The sequence below is a fragment of the Neolamprologus multifasciatus genome, chromosome 2 (assembly GCF_963576455.1).
Source record: "Neolamprologus multifasciatus chromosome 2, fNeoMul1.2, whole genome shotgun sequence".
NCBI classification, from domain to species: Eukaryota; Metazoa; Chordata; class Actinopteri; order Cichliformes; family Cichlidae; genus Neolamprologus; species Neolamprologus multifasciatus.
Genome location: NC_140440.1, coordinates 17,086,424 through 17,094,011, shown reverse-complemented (window position 1 = coordinate 17,094,011; position 7,588 = coordinate 17,086,424).

Genomic DNA, 7,588 nt, shown 5'->3' with positions numbered 1-7,588 from the left:
TGTGCTTGTCCTGCTTACCTCAGTGCAGCGTTCGATACTGTCGACCATAATATCCTATTAGAGCGATTAGAACATGCTGTAGGTATTACAGGTACTGTGCTGCAGTGGTTTGTATCAGGGGCGATTCTAGAATCAGAGCTTTGGGGTGCTGAGCACCCAGAGAGCTGCCCATCCAGGCAAGATAAACTTTACTTGTCACGATGAGACTTCTTCCCAATCTCTGTCAGTCCCTGCATCCTTAAATGTCTCCAGTTGTCCTGAGTTTCCTCTGACTGTCTCTTTGGTGCATTTAAACCCCTGTTCCTCCCTGTCCTCATCGTCTGTTGTCTTCATCTTCGTTATCAGTCATCATAATTTTACCATCTCTGTGCAAGTCTGCAAATTTCTTTATTAAATCATACAATTCTTAAATCTTATGATTTATTTATATAATCAAGTCTCTCTGTGCCTAGGTCCTCGTCACAAAACATGACATCACCGTTTTGTACATTTAAACACAATTTAATCCCCACATTTGTGAAAGAAAAGCAAAACACTTTTTTGAAAAGTCTGTAACAAAACCATCAAGTCTGATAAAGGTTATTTAAATGCTGCAAAAGAAGAATGGATTGGAAATTGAAAAAAAAAATACATATCCTAACCTTAATTACTGGGGGAGAATAATGAATGATGCTCATAGTGCAGATACTACTATGGCTCTGCAGATTTTTTCTTTTCTTTTATCCTATGTCGCCTCACCTTGAGGTTGGCAAATCTGTCACACACATTTTGGTGGTCAAGTCTCTCAAGCATCTCTTTCTCACCTGACATCATAGCCAGGTGCTGGAGTATGCTTTGACCCATGGTCCTTCTCAGCCAGGTATGGAGCTGACTCAAGACACTAAAAGACCTCTCACAGCTACAGCTGCTAACTGGGTTTGTTAGGGCAACCCGAATAACAGTTTTCACTGTGGGGAAGATCTGATTATCCAGAAAATTGTACAATGTTAACATATCTGGAATGGCACCAGCCTCACACTTGAGCTTCAAAAAGTTTTTGGCAACCGTGACTTCCTCTGACTGAAGTTCAATATGGTAATGCAGTGCCAGGGCTGACAACCCAGTTTGTTTTGCAGATTCTGTATAGCAGCTTTAATATAGGGAGAACGCAACTTCCAGATTGCATGAGTAAAATTAGTTGGGTTTTTTTCTTTGCCAGTTTAACAGTTTCTGTTTGGCCTGTTAGTGTTCCCTGCCTGTTTTCTTACCTGGTTCTTCCTGAACTTGTACTTTCTCCTCACGTTCCCCTATTTCCTCTCTCCATCTTTGGCCTGACGATCATACACAAATAGATTGTATTCAATTAGATTTAAAAAAAAAAAAAAAAAAAACCTATTAAGATCACTAATAAAAAAGTCCTCTCTCAGTGTACTTTCAACCAAAAGGCAAATAACCAAACCACATGTACATCTAATAAAAGATAGAAATATTGAAACACTGATCCAACATTATCCTTTATTGATGGATCATTTGATCTTACACTTTTAACTGAATGTGGCTCCTTTTTTTGAAAAAACCTCCTCATATCCATTATGAACCTGGCTGTCTCTGTACACACACACACACACACACGCACACACAACAGGAGTTATAAAGTTAATGGGCATCCAGTCAGTTAGCTAGTTAGTACCTTGGGTAACAATATCGGCACATGCACATATGACAAAATAACCAGTTTCTCTCATTAGATTTCAAACAGGACAGTGGTAACAACAGCAGGCTGTGGACAATGTTGTTTTAGATTTTAAATAGGCTGTATACATTTCAATGGGAGCATCAGGACGGTCAAATATCGATGATTTTACTACAGAGCAGGACGGATTGTAGGGTAGCAAACATAGTTGGGAAACACGTTTTTACCACAGCAGGTTACCTGGTGTAATGTTTTTCAGCTAAAAATAAACATGGCCTGACTCCTACCTAACTATATAAAGGGTAACTGAAGGTTAAAAGCAGCTAATATGTCCTGTTTTAAGCCAGGCACTCATACCTCCGCTCCGCTACGTCTCAGCCACCATCTAGGCAGCAAGAGCGCTAGAGCCAGGGCAGGGGAGAGCCGAGCTGGAACAAACCATTTTTGGACCATTAGATATCTATCTAATAGACTCCAATTTGTACATGTAAATGGAGAGTCCTCTTCACACACTAAGGTTAATTATGGAGTTCCACAGGGTACAGTGCTAGGACCAATTCTGTTTATACTATACATGCTTCCCCTAGGCAGCATCATTAGAAGACATAGCATACATTTTCACTGCTATGCAGATGACACCCAGCTCTATCTATCAGCCAGATAACACACACCAATTAGTTAAACTGCAGGAATGTCTTAAAGACATAAAGACCTGGATGGCCACTAACTTTCTGCTTCTTAATTCAGATAAAACTGAGGTTATTGTACTCGGCCCTGAAAATCTTAGAAATATGGTCTCTAACCAGATTCTTACTCTGGATGGCATTACCTTGGCCTCCAGTAACGCTGTGAGGAACCTTGGAGTCATTTTTGACCAAGACATGTCCTTCAACGCACATATTAAACAAATATGTGGATTCGGGAGACAGACACTATCTCTACTTTCAAGATTAGGCTTCAAACTTTCCTTTTTGCTAAAGCATATAGTTAGGGCTGGACCAGGTGATCCTGAATCCTCCCTTAGTTATGCTGCAATAGACGTAGGCTGCCGGGGATTCCCATGATGCATTGAGTTTTTCCTTTCCAGTCACCTTTCTCACTCACTATGTGTTAATAGACCTCTCTGCACTGAATCATACTTGTTATTAACCTCTGTCTCTCTTCCACAGCATGTCTTTTATCCTGTCTTCCTTCTCTCACTCCAACCAATCACAGCAGATGGCCCCGCCCCTCCCTGAGCCTGGTTCTGCTGGAGGTTTCTTCTTGTTAAAACTGAGTTTTTCTTTCCTACATTTGCCGAGGGCTTACTCATAGGGGGTCATATGATTGTTGGGTTTTTCTCTGCATCTATGAAGCGCCTTGAGGCAACTTTTGTTGTGATTTGGCGCTATATAAATAAAATTGAGTTGAATTGAATTGAATTGAATCTGCCTCCTAATATTGACTCTGCCAAACTTATTTTTTTAATGGTTAAAACTCCTACATGTAGTTTCAGGAAAAATTACATGGGTCAAGGGTCAGAAAAAAACATTTGATGATATTGTTTACTCAAAGAACTTGTCGGCATTGCTAGGTAGCTACCAGCTAACTAGCTAGAGATTTAGAGAGGATTAATAAGAAAAGCAGTGCTAACTTTTGCTGGTGCACTCTCACTCAGTGGAGACTCTTTAAACAACTCAGGGATCACATGAACACTACCACAGCTCTTCTGTGTATTGTGTTGCAGTATTTCCTACTTAAAGGGACAGAAAAGGAATTAGAGGTCAGATGAGACAGTTATCAGTTATGCTTTTGTGAATATGGTCATGTACTCCAATGCAGTTATGCAAAACCTGCCTATTGTTTGAATCCCACAACATTCATTGCTTGCATTAGAATGACACATACCAAATAACAATATGTACTTGTCACAAACAGGTTTTCAGGTGGAAGATGTCTACAAAGGTTTAGTGGAGGCAGTTTTTGTCAAGTTATTTAACTAAATTTTGTATTAGGGCCAAGTTTTAATGCTCTTCATGTAATAAAGTCAAGTTTCTCTTTCTTAATTATGTTGATTCCTTTGAACATTTTCCCTCCTCAGGGTACCTCAGTAGTACTACTACTAGTAGTAATTATACCTTTGACAACAGGTGAAAAAACATGTGAAAAAGGTTCTTTAGTGTTACGACACTTTTCTCTGATATTCACAAAATCTCCAGCAGTGCTCCTGGGAGGAAGGAAAGCCCATTGAGGGTTGTATCCACCCCGTGTCTTTGTAGAGTGTCAAACCAGACAGTGCAAAACACTGGTGCAGTCACAGATCTTTGATTCCACACCGGCTTCCCACCTACATTGTCTATATTGCCAACTGCTTTTTTTTTTTTTTTTTTTTTTTTTTAAATATGGTGTGTATGTAGAGATTTTCTGCTTGTAAAATTTTGAAATAAAATAGAACAGAAATTGTTTTTCATTTTGCAGAGTGCCTGTTTGGATCTCAACAATTTATATTTTAAGGCAACAATCAAATCACTTTTGAACATACATTTAAAATAGATGGTTTAAGTAACATAAGTACTTTCTAGTAAGTTAGAAAGAAGACATTTTTATATTTATTGTACTTTGTATTCCCTTATTCTACTGAACAAAGTAATATTACTGCCCTGGAAATTAGTGAAGGAGGGTTTTATTCCAATAGTATCTCGAGAGGGATGGTTTCACCTATGAGCTGTAATGCAACAACATTACTATACTCATTCTTTTTTGATGGTGTATAACACATCAATGGTGCATTTAAAGTGTATTCGGAAATCACAGTGAACACAAGTCCAAGGCAGAAATGAAAGATATAAATGAAAGCCGTGTGTCTATCAGTCATGTCTCACTCCTGATGCCTCATCCACACTTTCTGCCACTGTAATTTCTTTGCTTCTGTAAATAAATCACAGAGCCAGCCACAGAGTTAATTTTCCTATCATTAGATGTGTGCGTGCGCATGAGTGGATGTGTGTGTGTGTGTGTATGTGTGTGCTAATTATTCCCCACTTGCTTATACTGAAGCAGACTGTCAGGAAGAATGACCGGTGCATGCTGGGAGTTTTATGCAATAATAGACGAGGGATGTGACTGCACCCTTGGGCAAGTCTAAAATGACTAAAATTTCCTCTGTCTCTGGTTTGGTGTCGTAGTTCATTTATTCTCCCCTTTGTTTCTTCATACAATGTTTTTTAAACTTGCACTGAATTAAAGAAAAACAGAAGGACTTTTAGAACCTTCCCAAGCAATTTTCTCACACCAGGATTGATTTAAAAATTTTGTATATATTAAACCAAAATAATCGTCTCACAGTTCCTTAGTAAAATGCTTTCAGTGTCTGTGCAGATTGGACAGATCACCAGTCCATCATAGGGATACCCAAGAGACAATGGCCAACCACACAGTTGGCTCAACGTCACGTTCTCCATCAATTTAAAATAATCAGTACACATATTGCTTTTCTTATCAATGTTTCATTGTTAATACAAAGTATAATTGATGCAGGGGGGAGAATTTGTTTTTTTTCTAACTATGAGGGGATGTCCAAGCAGACAGTGTCATGTATTTAATATGCTTGTTAGATAGACTAAACACATTTGCTATAGCTCAGAGCACTCCACAGGGAGCCTGTAACACTGTAGCATCACATCCAAATGAAGTATATGGTCAACAGAACTACTATCACCAATCCCTCAGACACTGACTCAGGATGAACTTCCACTCTGGATTTAGAACAAAAAAAAATCGTATTAAAGATTCTTTTATACAAATCAATACGAGGTTTAAATGAAATCATCAGACCAAAAATGAGAGACTCATTTAGTTTTATTGGAATATGTTCTGAGTTATTCCAATCTCTCCCGTCTAACAGCTAATCACAGAGAGGATGCAGGGTGTTTGTGTTGTGTAGCTAAATACACACAGCTAAGCCTCTACAGTTCTTCTTGGTCTATGTTGGTGCTATTAGGTCTTAGTTTGGATTGGACAGAAGATATCACATCAATAATCTGTCTAAAATACTCAAAGGAACGAGAGAAAGAAACACTCCAAACAAGTGTTTGTCCAACATTAGTCTGCTTAATGTACTGTGATTCAGTGCAAATTCAAATCCTGGACACAGAAGCAGGCACAGTTATTTTTTTGTTTTTAATAAAAAAAAAAACTGGCATAACAATTTCCAGGTTAGTAGGTTTAAAACTTATATTTTAAATCTGCTATAATCTTATACACCTGCAATTATGACATTTCTTATTGTTTCATTGTTTCTAATTTGTAACTTGTTTGGTTGTTTGTGAAGAGATTTTACTTTCAGGTCTTTTATTAAGAATTCCTTTTCAAATGCACTTGTTAATGGCTACAATTTCACAACTGAATGGTACATCTTGCATCCTACAGCTGTTGTTTTAACTTTATTTTATCTAAGCAGTCTTGAGTCATGTCACTTTCACCTTGATATTCTGACTCTGTAATAAGTAAGCTCATCTGCCAGCAAAAGAAGATCAGTTGAATTTAATTCTCTCAGAAGCCTGGCTGGATAAAGTCTGGATGCAAGATGAAAATAATTTACCAAGCTCATTATTTTTCTGGCTGTGTAGTCATTCGGATCATCTTTATGAAATCAATGAACTGGCCAGTCGGGTCTGAAACTCATCGATGCTGTTCACTGACAGAATCACTGTTTGGTAGTTTCACACTCACACACAAGAACTTTATGTTTTTATTACCAGGCTAATATACCAGTTAGACAACATTAACTATTCCTTTACCTGCAGACCACAATTTTATATTATGACTTGATTGTAAATGCTCTTAAGATCTGACCTTGAGTAGGATTATGAGCATTTTCATTATAAAGGCTGCACGAGTACTTAGTACTACTAAGATTAAAATGGATGTAGTATTCTTTTGGCTCTTCATACATCATGTTGACCTCTATGCTTTGCAGGGTCAAAAGCATTAATGTTTGAATTATTTGACAGTTAAAAGGATTTTTCCTTCTGGACCGAGACTTATGTTGTACAGTTGTTACTAAATAAATACAGTCGTTATTTCAATGAATAACGTAGAACATAAGGAGTTTATATTTGGCAAACGCATGATATAGTATACAGCTAATACTGCATGTACTAAAAATAACCTGCGATAGGTGAAATCCGCGAAGTAGCCAACTTTATTTTTTACAATTATAATATATGTTTTAAGGCTGTAAAACCCCTCACTACACACTTTTTACACTTTTCAAACCTTCGTAGAAAAATAAGTCCAGTATTATAGAATGAAACCAAAGACCTGTTTTCAGGTCCAGAACATGGAAATAGAGCAGCTGCCAGAGAATTTAACATTAATGAATCAAAGGTACAGAAGTGGAGGAAGCAAGAAGAATGAGTAGAGTAAAGTTTGACTATTTTGTTTCGCTTAATAATCTGCTGTGCCTTATAATCCGAAAAATCCAGTAACTGATAATTTTGAGTGTTTAATACATTTTTCATCTAAATATATGATTTCATATTCAACGCCACTCTCAGAAACTACAAAACTGCAGCGTAATCAAACTTCCAACCACCTTACTGTTCAGCTGTACAGTGCTTACACACAGCAAATGAAATACAGTGAAAGATGTTTGTACCCATAATGTCATTGGGAGGCCAAGTTAACACTCTACAAAGGCATGTGGCAGAATCAGTCTACCACAGACTGCTGGCAGTCCTCTGAGGTCCCGGAGCAACTTTTGCACAGGACTGATGCTGAGCGCGTGGTTCTCAGCATTAAAACAGGAAGTTTAAAATGACTGATAATTACCTTTGGATCTGTATGACACTCACTGAGTTATTTGTTCATTTCCTTTGCAGATGAGTCACACTTCATGATAGGCATTGCTAATGATTCAAAGATAGCTGAAGCAAT